The 16,489-nt window shown below is 48.4% G+C and overlaps 1 protein-coding gene across 18 annotated transcripts in view; it reads right to left on the bottom strand.

Annotated features, from left to right (window-relative positions):
* celf4 (CUGBP, Elav-like family member 4) overlaps nt 1-16,489 on the bottom strand; it is a 1,331,379-nt gene that overhangs the window by 70,940 nt on the left and 1,243,950 nt on the right. The window lies entirely within an intron of this gene.

Raw genomic sequence — 16,489 nt, 5'->3', positions numbered from 1 at the left:
AAACACAAAGAGGAAAAACATTAATAATCCATAGCTTTGTTAAGTTTTACATAGCTGATGATTGCAATGTTGTTATCAACACAAAATATTATATTTTATTGAATTCTAATCAAAGCTGTCTGCGTTTCGGACAGTGCACAGCTCATGTTGGGAAACAAAGCCTTTATCTCTGTAGGTTTCTGATGAACTTACTTGGTTTGGAGTCTCTTTAGAAGCATTTACACAACATTTAACTTTCTCAGACAACAAGGCGAGATTCGCTTCTCTCTTAAACATTACAACACATAGGGGATCCAAAAGGCAGCACGAGCACTTGGCAAACCTGGATTCTCCGTTCCAGCGGGGAATCGGAACTGGTATGCACTGGTGCTAAGAGTGGTAGCCTGCTGCGATTGTCATTCCTGAACCATGCAAATTTATGCATGGCAGAGAGATTGCCAGATTCCCTTGGGAATCTGATATCAGACCACCATTTTGAGTGGGCGGCTCGATCACAAAGCTCGGCAGCTGGACTGCTCCATCCACAATGCAAATCCTGACCCCCTCCAACTGACAAGGAGAAGCATCCTTCCCCCACCCACCACAGGAATAATTGGTCATCCCACCACACCATGCTTGCATTAGGGTAACCAATCTCTCCACCACCCTTCCCCAGCCCAGATCAGTTCCCTTCAGCACTCCCCCCCCCCCCCCCATTACCCATCCCCTTCAGGCCACATCCTCTGGCATTACCCACAGTGCACTGCTCCCTGGCACCTACACTCTTGCAGTGAAACCCTCACCTGGCATGATGGAACCCAAGGGGGTTCTAGGGGGCCAGGCCATAGGTCATGTGCCCCCTTGCTGCTGCTAGGCTGCAGAGACGAGGTTCCCCAAGAGTCCTGTGGGTTGGATGGGATCGAACTGTGAGCCCGGGGTTGACCTATCCCCAGATGCTGGAATGGGGGTTTCCATGTGCGGTTTTCCCCTCACAGCCCTGGGAAACCTGAAGATCACGCTTGGCATGGTGAGCTTAGCCAGCCGTCTGCTGAACAGCATCCTCCTGGTCTGAGTTTTTAAATTTTGATATGGCCTCTTCACCTTGAACTGTTCTGCCTGACAACTGAAGAGCAGCCCAGGCTGTCCGGTGAAGAATCAAAGCAGGAAGACTTTCCCTTTCATAACATTTGCTCCCTCAGGCAATAGCCTTTAAACAGCAGTTGTTACAAATGGTTCCTCAAAAGCCCACACCACTTTAAAGGGCTTCAAATCCCCCAAAATGTTTTGAAATGCTAAGAGTCCATTCAATTTCACAGAGCAATACTGCACTAGCCTCTGATTGACAGTTTCATGGTTCAGACACAGCTGCTTCATGGATTGTTTATGTATCTTTCCCTTCACGCTTGAATGCACATCAACTACCCTGATTTGATGCTAACCACAATGTTTATAAATACTTTTGCTATGACTGACAACTCCTCACCACATCAATCACATCCTCTTTTCTCACATCCAGGGTGCATTCAAGTGTGCAGAGAGAGAAAGATAAACAAACCTGGAGCTTTATTTAGATGTTAACATTACAGGCTGGGATGGTAAGGCCGATGATGTTAACTCCAATGACCTCACACAATAGTTCTCTTACGGTGCCCTGAATCAGGCACATGGCTGCTTGTGAGGAAACACTAAAACACCATGAATACACAACATTCCCCCTCCCCCTTTAAATCAAAGATCCCTGACACAATAAACAGTATAATATTAGCAATCAATTAGCAACATGAACAATCAATCAACAACAATAGTGAATACGCCAGACGTTCCGGAGTTTATCGTTCACTCTGATGTTGTCAATGAACCTCAGACATCTGCTTTTTGACACTTGCTGAAACCTCTTGTGTCTTTGACTTGGTGTGAGCACCATCAGTGGCTTTCTTAACCAATGTCGTTGTAGTGATCGAAGGTTGATATGGTATTTGATTTGCAATTGAGGTCCTGTTTTCCCAAGTTGATTTGGTTTAAGCCAGGTTATTGGGAAGGTCTGGGTCACCTATTGGCACATCTGGATTTAGGCTCTCTCTCAGCTCTGCCTCTGCTGGACTGCTTCTTGTTGCCATCAGTAGATCCTCACACCTCCTCCATATTATTTCATCTTGGGTTTGTACGGTGTAGTAGACCAGTTCTGTCTGTGCTAAGGTCCACTTTTCATTTGTGATATAATTTCTTGCCAGAACCTCCTGCCCCCGGTGAAAAACATGACATTTTGTCTTGTTCTCCTGCAGTATGGCCTGATCCTAATGCTTTTTCTCAATCATTTATTTTGACTTGGGTGGTTTTGTGTTGTGCGTTGTTGACGTCTAGCCATTAGCAATGGCAGAGTAACCTGAGTTACTGAACAAAGAACAAAGAAAAGTACAGCACAGGAACAGGCCCTTCAGCCCTCCAAGCCCGTGCCGACCATGCTGCTCAACTAAACTACAATCTTCGACACTTCCTGGCTCCGTATCCCTCTATTCCCATCATATTTATGTATTTTTTAAGATGCCCCTTAAATGTCACTATCGTCCCTGCTTCCACCACCTCCTCTGGCAGCGAGTTCCAGGCACCCACTACCCTCTGTGTAAAAGATTTGCCTCGTACATCTACTCTAAACCTTGCCCCACACACCTTAAACCTTGTCATAATATCCACTCATGTATATAATGAGATGCAGATAGGCAGTGATTGACCAGTAAGCATACACCACAGTACAGACAATCACCAGACAGGACACTACCATTATAAAACTGGAGGGCACTAGGTTTCCCGCTCTCTCGGGACCCAGCTACTGAGACAGTCAGAGTCCACGAGCTAGCAAGTGCAAACACCATGCGGTAGCTAGTAAGTCTGGTCAGGCTACTACAAGGTCACCAGTCAGATCAGTATAGTGTCGACCCACAGCTGAATATGTATAGCAGTTCTATCGTTGAATAAAACAGTGTTGGATCTTCTCCAGTGTTAGACGTCTGTTTCTAACTTCCCTGCATCTAGTGCAGTCCATATCGAACCAACCTGCCTAACACATCATGGTAGCAGAGTGATACTAATCTTGACGGACCTACCTCGAGTGAATCAGCATTGACCAGCAAGCAGCCATCCGGTGAAATGGAAAACATCCAGCCTCCTCCGCAACTCCGGCAACCTCGGTGCCACCTGGAAAATCTTCAAGCAAAAGTTCCTCTTGTACATCGAGGCCTCTGACCTCGAGGCAGCGTCGGATGCCAGGAAGATCGCGCTATTTCTCTCCACTGCGGGGGATCACGCCATCCATATCTACAACTCCCTTACATTCGCCGACGGCGAAGACAAAACGAAATTCAAAACAGTCCTGCTGAAGTTCGACAGCCACTGCAACATTGAGGTGAATGAGAGCTTTGAACGGTGCATCTTCCAGCAGAGGCTTCAGGGTAAGGATCCTAGCGCAGTCATGTAACTATGACTAAACGGCTGATTCTAAGATCCGGGATCAGATCGTTTTTAGGGTCCACTCCAACTCCCTGCGGTAGCAGCTCCTTAAAATCAAACAGTTGACCCTCTCTGTTGCTATTGAGGCGTGCGTTGTCCATGAGCATACCAAGAATCGTTACTCCCACATCAGGGCGGCAGAAACTGCAAAGCTGGCCTCCCACGAGGCGGAAAGGGTACAGGGCATCGCACAGATGCAGGGCCTGAGCATCGAGGAGAGTGGCCGTTTCGCGCGCTTTTCCCGGATCCCTGCGCATGTGCGCCACAACCGAGTGAACGACAAGACCGACAACCTGACTGCGCAGGTGCGTACGTCGACCGCCCACACTGCACATGCGCGATGGCGCATGGAACGCGCTGACATCAGCTTCATGACATGTCCGAATTTTAGCTCCGCCCACTTAAAGTGGTAATGTCCGGCAAAAGGACGCCGATGTCTCCAGTGTGGCAAGCTTGGCCACTACGCAGCCCTTTGCAGATCTGTTCCACCACTCTGCAGCCAGCGATCCCAGCTGCGGCGCAGAAGTGTCTGCTCAATACAGCAAGGCATGTCAGATTCCGATCCCAACAGCCCAACGGACCCTGATGCTGACTGCCTCAAGTTTCCATATGGTGGGCATCATAACCACACATGAGCTGGCCTCCACCACACCTGCGCAACACCTCTCGATCCTCAGTGTGGATCCAGACGACAAGTAGTGTGCTGTCCTCACAGTTAACAAGGCTCGCATCTGATTTAAACTGGACACTGGCGCATCTGCGAACCTCATCTCACAATCCGACCTCGACACCATCCAGGCCCGACCAAGCATTCTTCCACCGGCCTGCCAGCTCCATGACTACAATGGCAATGCCATAGCTGCCAGTGGCTCGTGTAAACTAGGGGTATCCAACAAGGCGATCAAGGCAACATTACGGTTTGAAATTGTCAGGCCTGACAGGGCGTCCCTGCTCGGTGCTCGCGCCTGCAAGCTCCTGAACCTGGTTCAGCGAGTCCACACCATGTCATCGTCACCGGCGACGGCCTCGCCCGATGGAAATTTGCCGACACAGACGACATTATCACGCAGTACCACAGCTTATTTGATGGAATGGGCAAGCTCCCATACCGATATAAAATCCTGCTCAAGCCGAACGCCACCCCTGTAATTCATGCACCACGCTGAGTGCCGGCTCCCCTCAAGGAATGTCTGAAAAAGCAACTACAAGACCTCCAAGACCAGGGCATCATCTCGAAGGTCACAGAGCCAACAGACTGGGTCAGCTCCATGGTCTGCATAAAGAAGCCATCAGGGGAGCTCCGCATTTGCATTGACCCTAAGGATCTAAACCGCAACATCATACGGGAGCATTACCCGATCGCGAAACGTGAAGAGTTGACCAGTGAGATGGCTCATTCCAAATTCTTCACTGAGCTGGACGCCTCCCGGGGTTTTTGGCAAATACAGCTGGACACGTCCAGTTGCAAGCTGTGCATGTTCAACACCCCGTTCGGTCGCTACTGCTACAACCGCATGCCTTTCAGCATCATATCTGCCTCCGAAGTGTTTCACCGCATCATGGAGCAGATGATGAAGGGCATCGAGGGGGTGCGAGTATACGTGGACAACCTGATTATCTGGTCCACAATGCCCCAGGAACACATTGCTCACCTCCAGCAGGTCTTCCAACGAATTCATGAACATGGTCTCCAGCTCAACAGGGTCAAGTGCTCATTTGGTCAATTCGATATAAATTTTCTTGGTGACCACATCTCACCGCAGGGTGTGCGGCCAGATGCCGACAAGGTCTCGGCGATCAACTCCATGAAGACCCCGGAGGACAAGAAGGCCGTCCTCTGCTTCTTCGGGATGGTCAACTTTCTCTGGAAATTCATTCCCAATATGGCATCCCACACCATCTCGTCAAGAAGTTAACGGAATTCCAGTGGCTGCCCACACATGAAGTGGAATGGCGTGAGCTGAAGGCAAAGCTCACCACAGCCCCAGTTCTAGCGTTCTTTGACCCAACCAAGGAAACCAAGATATCAACTGACGCAAGCCAGGAATGCATTGGGGCGGTGCTCCTCCAGCGAGATGACTCCTCATCCTGGGCTCCAGTGGCATGCGCCTCCAGGGCCATGAGGCCCATTGAACAACGGTATGCCCAGATCGAAAAGGAATGTCTGGGTCTCCTGACAGGAATAGTCAAGTTTCATGACTATGTTTACGGCCTGCCGAAATTCACGGTGGAAATGGACCACAGGCCTCTAGTCCACATAATCCAAAAGGATTTAAATGACATGACACCTCGGTTACAGCGAATTCTTCTTCGACTCCTTCACTATGACTTCGAACTTGTCTACACGCCAGGCAAAGAGCTGATCATTGCAGATGCCCTATCCCGGTCCATCACCACACCACGTGAACAAGGTGACTTCATCTTGTTCTATGCCACATAGAAGCGCAAGTGCAATTGTGTGCCACCAACCTCCAGCCTCTGACGAACGGGTGGTCCAAATTCGTGAGGAAACGGCCAAAGATCCTCTACTGCAGCGTGTGATGCAGCACCTTACCCATGGCTGGCAGAGGGGACAATGTCCCCAATTCTTTAATGTGAAAGACGAGCTGTCGGTTGTGGAGGGAATCCTTCCGAAACTCGACAGGATCGTTATTCCTCAGAGCATGCAGGATATGGTGCTGGGTCAACTCCATGAGGGTCACCTTGGAGTCGAGAAATGCCGACGCAGAGCTTGAGAGGCGTTTTATTGACCGGGCATTAACCAGGACATTGCCAACATGGTCCTCAACTGCCCCACCTGTCAGAAGTTCCAACCGGTTCAACCCAAAAAAAAACTGCAACAGCACGAGATCATGACCTCTCCGTGGTCCAAAGTAGGTGTAGACCTTTTCCACGCCAAGGGGCGTGATTACGTACTCCTGATCAACTACTTCTCCACTTACCCAGAAGTGGTGAAACTGTCTGACCTCACGTCGAAGGCAGTCATCAAAGCCTGCAAAGAAACGTTCTCCAGGCACGGGATACAATTCATGGTATTCAGTGACAACGATCCATGCTTTTACAGCCAGGAATGGTCTGATTTTGCACAGTCCTACAACTTCCGTCACATTGCCTTCAGTCCCCACTACCCGCAATCAAATGGAAAGGCCGAGAAAGGGGTCCATATTGTCAAGCGGTTGCTGTGCAAATCTGCAGACTCAGGCTCCGACTTCAACCTGGCGATGCTGGCATACAGGGCAACCCCACGGTCCACTGGGTTGTCTCCAGCGCAGATGCTCATGAATCGCACTCTGAGGACCACAGTTCCAGCCATCCATGTTCCAGACCTTGACCACCTCACGGTTTTACAAAAAATGCACCAGTCCCTGGCCCAACAGAAGGCCACATATGATGCTCATGCCACGGATCTACCCTGGCTCCAGCCGATCATGTTCGCGTCGAGTTGCCTGAGGGCAGCTGGTCAGCCACAGCTGTTGTTGTCAAACAAGTTGCCCCAAGGTCTTTCCTCATCAGCATGGCTCCCTGCTATGGCGCAACAGACGGGCATTGCGAAGAGTTCCACGCCCACCACCTGACCGCAGTGCTCTGCCGGCCATCATACTTCCTCCGGACGTACCCTGCCACGAGGCCACCGATCTGCCAGCGATCCTGCCGGCCCACGCGACCATCGCGGTGACAGAGATCCCACCTATCCACGTGCAGGCGGCTCCTGATCCACCTCTGCGGCGATCAACAAGTATTTGTCGCCCACCACAAAGATTGAATCTGTAGACTGAACTTTTGTAAATTTTGTGACTGAATTCATTGATTTAACCTTTGTAAATATTGCTTTGTTTGCCATGTATCTTCACTATCGACACCTTCCCATGTATATATGTTTGTTCAAGCACCATTTGTATATAGTCAGGCATATATATACGTATACATATATACAGGTATACGTACCTCAATATTCATTTAACTAAAAAAAAGGGAGATGTCATAATATCCACTCATGTATATAATGAGATGCAGACAGGCAGTGATTGACACATAGGATGACCAGTAAGCATACAGCACAGTACAGCCAATCACCAGACAGGACACTACCACTATAAAGCCAGAGAGCACTAGGTTTCCCGCTCTCTCGGGACCCAGCTACTGAGACAGTCAGAGTCCACGAGCTAGCCAGTGCAAACACCATTCGGTAACCACTAAGTCTGGTCAGGTTACCACAAGGTCACCAGTCAGATCAGTATAGTTCGATAGTTGAATAAAACAGTGTTGTATCTTCTCCAGTGTTAGACGTCTGTTTCTAACTTCCCTGCATCGAGTGCAGTCCACATCGAACCAACCTGCCTAATACATCAAACCTATGCCCATTAGTAATTGACCCCTCTACCCTGGGCAAAAGCCTCTGACTATCCACTCTGTCTATGCCGCTCATAATTTTGTAGACCACTATCAGGTCGCCCCCCAACCTCCGTCGTTCCAGGGAGAACAAACCGAGTTCATTCAACCGCTCCTCATAGCTAATGCCCTCCATACCAGGCAACATCCTGGTAAATCTCTTCTGCACCCTCTCTAAAGTCTCCACATCCTTCTGGCAGTGTGGCGACCAGAATTGAACATTATACTCCAAGTGTGGCCTAACTAAGGTTCTATGCAGCTGCAACATGACTTGCCAATTCTTATACTTAATGCCCCGGCCAACGAAGGCAAGCATGCTGTATGTCTTCTTGACTACCTTCTCCACCTGTGTTGCCCCTTTCAGTGACCTGTGGACCTGTACACCTAGATCTCTCTGACTTTCAATACTCTTGAGGGTTTTACCATTCACTGTATGTTCCCTACCTGCATTAGACCTTCCAAATGCATTACCTCACATTTGTCCGGGTTAAACTCCATCTGCCATCTCTCTGCCCAAATCTCCAAACGATCTAAATCCTGTTGTATCCTCTGACAGTCCTGATCACTATCCGCAATTCCACCAACCTTTGTGTTGTCTGCAAACTTACTAATCAGACCACTTACATTTTCCTCCAACTCATTTATATATACTACAAACAGCAAAGGTCCCAGCACTGATCCCTGCGGAACACCACTAGTCACAGCCCTCCAATCAGAAAAGCATCCTTCCATTGCTACTCTCTGCCTTCTATGACCTAGCCAGTTCTGAATCCATCTTGCCAGCTCACCCCTGATCCCGTGTGACTTCACCTTTTGTACCAGTCCACCATGAGGGACCTTGTCAAAGGCCTTACTGAAGTCCACATAGACAACATCCATTGCCCTACCTGCATCAATCATCTTTATGACATCTTTGAAAAACTCTATCAAGTTAGTGAGACACGACCTCCCTTTCACAAAACCATGCTGCCTCTCACTAATACCTCCATTTACTCCAAATGGGAGTAGATCCTGTCTCGAAGAATTCTCTCCAGTAATTTCCCTATCACTGACGTTAGGCTCACTGGCCTGTAGTTCCCTGGATTATCCTTGCTACCCTTCTTAAACAAAGGAACAACATTGGCTCTTCTCCAGTCCTCCGGGACATCACCTGAAGACAGTGAGGATCCAAAGTTTTTTGTCAAGCCCAATTTCCTCTCTAGCCTCCTTCAGTATTCTGGAGTAGATCCCATCAGGCCCTGGGGACTTATCTACCTTAATATTATTCAAGACGCCGAACATCTCGTCTTTTTGGATCTCAATGTGACCCAGGCTATCTACACACCCTTCTCCAGACTCAACATCCACCAATTCCTTCTCTTTGGTGAATACTGATGCAAAGTATTCATTTAGTACCTCGCCCATTTCCTCTGGCTCCACACATAGATTCCCTTGCCTATCCTTCGGTGGGCCAACCCTTTTCCTGGCTACCCCCTTGCTTTTTATGTACGTGTAAAAAGCCTTGGGATTTTCCTTAACCCTATTTGCAATGACTTTTCGTGATCCCTTCTAGCCCTCCTGACTCCTTCCTACTTCCCTTATATTCCACACAGGCTTTGTCTGTTCCCAGCCTTCTAGCCCTGACAAATGCCTCCTTTTTCTTTTTGACAAGGCCTATAATATCTCTCGTTATCCAAGGTTCCTGAAATTTGCCGTATTTATCCTTCTTCCTCACAGGAACATGCTGGTCCTGAATTCCTTTCAACTGACATTTGAAAGCCTTTCACATGTCAGATGTTAATTTATCCTCAAACATCCACCCCCAATCTAAGTTCTTCAGTTCCCGCCTAATATTGTTTTAATTCGCCTTCCCTCAATTTAGCACATTCACCCTAGGACCACTCTTATCCTTGTCCACCAGCACTTTAAAACTTACTGAATTATGGTCACTGTTCATGAAATGCTCCCCTACTGAAACTTCTACCACCTAGCCGGGCTCATTCCCCAATACCAGGTCCAGTACAGCCCCTTCCCTAGTTGGACTGTCTACATATTGTTTTAAGAAGCCCTCCTGGATGCTTCTTACAAACTCTGCCCCATCGAAGCCCCTGGCACTAAGTGAGTCCCAGTCAATATTGGGGAAGTTGAAGTCTCCCATCACAACAACCCTGTTGTTTTTACTCTTTTCCAAAAACTGTCTACCTATCTGCTCCTCTATCTCCCACTGGCTGTTGGGAGGCCTGTAGTAAACCCCCAACATTGTGACTGCACCCTTCTTATTCCTGATCTCTACCCATATAGCCTCACTGCCCTCTGAGGTGTCCGCCCGTAGTACAGCTGTGATATTGAGTGAGCAGTATTCCTGTACTTGAGCAGGAATTGACTCAGACGTTTAGGCAATCAACCTTGCTCTATGGTTACCTTTAACAAATGTTTCACCATCTGTACATAACGTTCTCCCACCCTTTTGTGGCAGGGTGATAACAGGAGGACCGGATGTGTTGAATTCCATTCTCCTTCAAGTAGTTTGCGAACTCGAGGTGATGAACTGCGGTCCATTATCACTCTCCAGTTGTTCAGGGTATGCGAATATGCTGAAGATTTCACCCACTCTCTCAATTTTTTTCTCAAATGATCTTAACTTCACGATGAAAGTTTTTGGCGATTTCGAGGAGGCATCGACTAGAATGTGAAACATAAACCCTTCCAAACGTCCAGCGTGATCAACACATACCTGTTGCCAGGCCTCTTCTGACCATTCCCACAGCTGCAATGGGTCAAATGGTGGCATTGTGCATTTTTCACAAGACAAATACATTCCCACCTTCTCCTTGATTCCAGCATCTAGCCCAGCCAGAAATAACTGCCAGCTATGTCATTAATCCTTACAATACCACAGTGGCCTTTGTGTAATTGGTTTAACACATGTTTTCTTCATAATAATTATAACCTTTATTATTGTTACAACTAGGCTTACATTAACACAGTAATGAAGTTGCTGTGAAAAGTCCCTATTCGCCACACTCCGGCACCTGTTTGGGTACACAGAGGGAGAATTCAGAATGCCCATTTCACCTAACAAGCACGTCTTTCGGGACTTGTGGGAGAAAACGGGAGCACCCATAGGAAACCCACGTAGACACGGGGTGAACATGCAAACTCTGCACAGACAGTGACCCAAGCGGAAATTGAACCTGGGACCCTGGCGCTATGAAGCACCAGTGCGATCAGCGTTTGCTCCTAAGGTCTTGCCCTGAAGCCCCGTGTCTATAACCTCTGACAGTATTGGATCACTTTTTTTTAAATTTTCCAATTAAGGGCAATTTAGCTTGGTCAGTTCACCTAGCCTGCACATAGACACGGGGAGAATGCACAAACTCCACACGGACAGTGACTCGGGCTGGGATCAAACCCAGGTCCTCAGCGCCTTGAGGCAGCAGTGTTAACCACTGTAGCACTATGCCGCCTGTACTGGACCACTTCTGGTCTGCTTCTTCACCTTCCTGCAGTTACAGAAGTGTTTCTAATTCTCAAAGTAGAAAATGTTTCTGCACAAACTGTTTATCGGTAAACTATTTGGTAAGGATAGTCGGGAGAGTCCATCTACATTCCCCTGAAGATTTGACTGACAATATTAGATCGTGTATGTGTGTGCTGACAAGAGCAATGCCCACCTCTGCATTCTGCTCGCTGCCTGTGATGAAATCCCGGTATGAGGTCCAAAAATCGCAGTTAGTGGACGATGGTGCATCAATAAAGAGAATTTTCTCCCGTACTGGAATTGGTAGAACTATTTTATTCCAAAGATGATTTCTCAGGCTTTTTTCTATGCGCATAAATGCTTGCGGCTTTATTCAAAGTCCTTGGTGCAAAGGCTATCAGCTTCTGTTCACCTATGGGCAATATGTGGGAAACCACTGCCCAACCCCATAAGGTAATGTGTCACATGCCAGCGGCAGGGGTAAATTTGGAACAAAATGTGTCAGGAATTCTGACTTGAGTAACAACTCTTTGGCTTGCATGAATGCTCTCTCACATTGATCCCCCCATTTCCATTTTTTATTTTGACACAGTAGATTGTGCAAAGGTTTTAGGACTAGTCACTAGATTAGGGACAATCCTCCATCGTAATTTAGTAACCCTAAGAACGGTGGTTCACATTTTGAAATATGGGTGCCTTGGTAATGACTTTGACTTTCAAAGGAGACTTATGCAGAGCCTTAGCGTCTATGACATGACCCAGATATTCACCTGAAGATTGGAAAAATTCACATTTGTCTTTTCAGACTCTTAATCCATAATCTTCTAATATCTGCAGTGTGGCATCTAATTTGCGGAGATTTTCTTCCTCATTCTTCCCAGTAACCATCTACCTGCTTAAGGTTTGGTCCATAGCTCATTGGAACAAATAATAATCTTTTGTATCGAAATAACCCGTTGTATGTCACAATCGTCAACACCTGTTGTGAATCCTGATCCACCTTCATTTAAATATATGTTTGACTGAGATAGATTCAATTGAAGTGTTGGCCTCCAGCCAACCCAGATATTAGGTCATCAATCAGAGGTAGAGTGTACTGCTCTGCACATAGTACAGGATTAATAGTGTATTTAAAATCATCACAAATGCATACAGATCCATCTTTTTTCATCACAGGTACAATCAGCACGGCCTAATCACTCACATTAATGGGTTCAAGGATTCCTGTCCAGTAATGGAGTGACCAATATCGAACCAGCCATTCTAATTCTGCCTCTACCTTGGGACTGATTGTGTACGGCACAGTCTTAGCCTTTAAGCATCTCATCTGATTTTCTTCCTTGATCTTGAGCTTTCCTGAGATACCCTTCATGCTTCCTGGCTCATTGTTGAAGACAACGGCATATTTCTTCAAGATTTTCTTCAAGATTCAAGTGGGCAGCATGGTAGCATGGTGGTTAGCATAAATGCTTCACAGCTCCAGGGTCCCAGGTTCGATTCCCGGCTGGGTCACTGTCTGTGCGGAGTCTGCACGTCCTCCCCGTGTGTGCGTGGGTTTCCTCCGGGTGCTCCGGTTTCCTCCCACAGTCCAAAGACGTGTGGGTTAGGTGGATTGGCCATGCTAAATTGCCCGTAGTGTCCTAAAAAGTAATGTTAAGGGGGGGTTGTTGGGTTACGGGTATAGGGTGGATACGTGGGTTTGAGTAGGGTGATCATTGCTCGGCACAACATCGAGGGCCGAAGGGCCTGTTCTGTGCTGTACTGTTCTATGTTCTATGTTCTATTTTAGGTAGACCTAATTTGGAATCTGTCATGAGATTTACATCAGCCCAATTTAATTTGATCTTTTCCAGCCAAGTTCTTCCCATTAGTGCCAGGTAATTTCCTTTGACTATATGCAAGGACAAATCTGCTGGCTGTCCATTTGATTGCACATCAATACAGCCCCTCAACCACTTCTCCTGTGTGGCTTTTTAGTACCATCTCAGAGGGTTGCAGAACAATATGTCAGAGCTTTTCTTGATGAATGGTCTCTCGTACCAATGAGATGACTGCCCCAGTGTCCACTTCTATCTTCACCAGTTGACCGGCCAGTAATGGAGTGACCCAATCTCGGTTTGTTGCACCAGAAATAACTAGTATATTTAGTGATAGTTCGTCTTCGGACTATGAATCGAGCTCTTTCTCACGTCGTTTTAGTACCACTTGGACATATTTTCCTTGATTCAATTTGCCATTTGTTTTATATGGCTCTTGCTTCCTGCAATTTTTGCCTGAAACTTTTTTTCTTTTTCCAAAAAGTGCATGCAAGGTGGATCTACTTTGCCACAATTCCTGCACATGATGTCTTTGCACCAACAATCTGCTGCTGAGAGCCATCTGTGTTTGTGGCAAGTGTGAGTCTGTGTCTGCATTCGAGTTCCAGCCGGCATCTTGTGAATTCTTGAGCTTGAACTCAACTGCTGAACTTCTTTGGCTGTTGATTCCATGGATGCAGCAACTTCCAAAGCTTTCCTTAAGGTTAGGTTGCTTTCAGTTAATAATCGCTTTTGAGTAGTTTCACTCCTTAAAGCACAGGCTATCGCTGGTATTGTTTAACACGTCCCCGATTTCTCAGTGTTCAGCTAGTCGTTTCAGAGCAGCTACAAACTGTGTAATCGATTAACCTTCTTCTTTATTCACTTATGAAATCTAAAGCTTTTGGCGAAAGGGGTCCTGCAAAAGTTTCACTGTTAGTATGTTTTTGTGACTGGCTTTTCCGGCTACACCAGATTCCAAAGGAGGTTCCCCTCCCCCTCCATTATGCTCAGGAAAGTCGGGACTTTTATATGTGCTGCTCTCTTGTTAGCTTGAATAAAATAGTCAAATCTCTCTGTATATGAGCTCCATCACTCTGTATTCTCATCAAACCATCCCACGGTGCCAAAACACCCCACCAATATTCTTTATGGAAGGAGCTGTGTGCGTATGATGTGCCACGAATCTTTAGAACTGCCCTGCTTCCTTTTTCCCTAAAGCAAGGCACAGCCAAGCTCAGCCTGTTTTCCTATGTGTTATACAGCACCTTCAGCTCTACATTTATGGCTGCTGGGTACGCTGCTCACGGTTACTGAGTTTGTTTTGGGCGGGGCACATGGTGAGCCTCTCTCCCAGGTTGTTTCCTTCAGATTTTTCCGTTCCTCTGGTGGCTGTAACCATTGCTCGACTCTCCCCTCGCCAGCTTTCATGCAGGGATGATTTCAATCATTTATTATTTCTTTGGGTGCCGACAAACGCTGTTTGACTTTTTCTTTCTGTGCCTAGACACGCCATTTGCCAACCTCGTCGTCAGTTATTATCTGGTGGATTCAGGATTGCGTCTGCAGGCCTTGGAGGTTCAACCAAAATGCAGAGCTTTATTAAGAAGATGTTAACTCTACAGGCAAACGGCCGATTACATCATCTTTGATGGCATCATGCAATCGGTCTCTTAAAGTGCCCCTGTTCAGCTACAATGCTGTGTGTGAGAAAATACTAAAAACACTATGAATACACAACAGGGAATGGGCGCGGGGTCACTGGGTTGCTGTCCCGGAGCTCAGAGAGGGCATGGGGTAGCCCTGGGGTGACAGCCTCGGTAAGGGGTTGGTGCAGCACCACGTGGAGGAGGAGGATACCCGCTCCTGGTGACCGTCACTGTCACCGCAGCCCTGAACATTTTGCCTCAGGATAATTCCGCTGTTCAAGCGGAGATTGTGTGGCTTAGAATTCATAGAATTTACAGTGCAGAAGGAGGCCATTCGGCCCATCGAGTCTGCACCGGCTCTTGGAAAGAGCACACTACCCAAGGTCAGCACCTCCACCCTATCCCAATAACCCAGTAACCCCACCCAACACTAAGGGAAATTATGTACACTAAGGGCAATTTATCATGGCCAATCCACCTAACCTGCACATCTTTGGATCTCACAAGCTGCAGCCCCCAAAGTGCATCCGTGAGATCACAGATGCCCTGTTTGCCTGGGCAGCTAACTATATCAACTTTGACATGGATCAGGCCCAACAAGGGGCGGGATTCTCTGATCCTGAGGCTAAGTGTTGACGTTGTGTTTCCCAACGGCGTCAACACGGCCCCAGGATCATCAATTCTGGCCCGTACAGGGGGCCAGCTGGGCGCTGGAGAGGTTCATGCCGCTCCAGCTGCTGATCCGGCCATGGAATGGGCGTCGGAATATGCGCGCATGTGCAGTGGATCCGGCGTGAACCCGCGCATGCACGGTGTCTCCATTGTCCGCGCTGGCCCTGATCCAACATGGCGCAGGAGTACAGGCATGGAAGAAAGGAGGCCAGGAGACAGAGAGTCCAGCCCGCCAATCGGTGGGTCCCAATCGCGGGCCAGGCCACATCGGAGCGCCCCCCCCCCCCCCGGGGTGGTCCCCCCCCCCCGCCCCCGCCCACAGGCTGCCCCCGGACCTTTCAACGCCGAGGTCCCGCCCGCTCAGAGCATGTTAGAACGGTGCCGGCGGACTTGATTGTTTTTACGGCCGCTCAGCCCATTCGGGCTGTAGAATGGCAGGGGGAGTAGCCCCTGCTCCGACCACCCGGGCCCCAATGGCGCCAATTCTCTGTTCTGCAGAGAATCGTGTCGCAGCATCAGGGCGGCGTGACGCGGCCAGGCACAGGGTCGGAGAATCCCGCCCAAGATGTCTGGGCTGCAGGATTTTCTGCAATTGGCAGTATGTCCCTGGTCCAGGGGTAATAGATGGCATGCATTTCATCCTGCGCGCAACCAGACCATCAGGAAGTGTCCTACCTTAAGAGGGAGGAGTTCCACTCCCTGAACATTAAGCTCATGTGCGGCCACCACGTGAAGATAATGTACGTGTGTGCACGCTTCCCAGGGAAAGTGCACGACAACTGCATCCTGGGGCAGTTGCACATCCCTGGCCTCTTTGAGGCAACCCCAGGATGGCCGGTTGGCTCTTGTGGGGTTAAGAGATATCCGCTGAGGACCTGGCTAATGACGCCAATACGGAGGCCGGTGACTGATCCAGAAACTGGATAGAACGAGACCCATGTGGCTACCAGGGCTGTCATTGAGCGCTGCATTGGACTCTGCCAAATGCGGTTCCGAGGCCTTGAACACTCTGATGGTGCACTGCAGTACCTCACCCGGAA

This window comes from Scyliorhinus canicula, chromosome 3, assembly GCF_902713615.1.
Source record: "Scyliorhinus canicula chromosome 3, sScyCan1.1, whole genome shotgun sequence".
NCBI classification, from domain to species: domain Eukaryota; kingdom Metazoa; phylum Chordata; class Chondrichthyes; order Carcharhiniformes; family Scyliorhinidae; genus Scyliorhinus; species Scyliorhinus canicula.
Note: the sequence above shows the minus strand (reverse complement) of the source record. Positions and strands in the feature narration are given on the sequence as shown.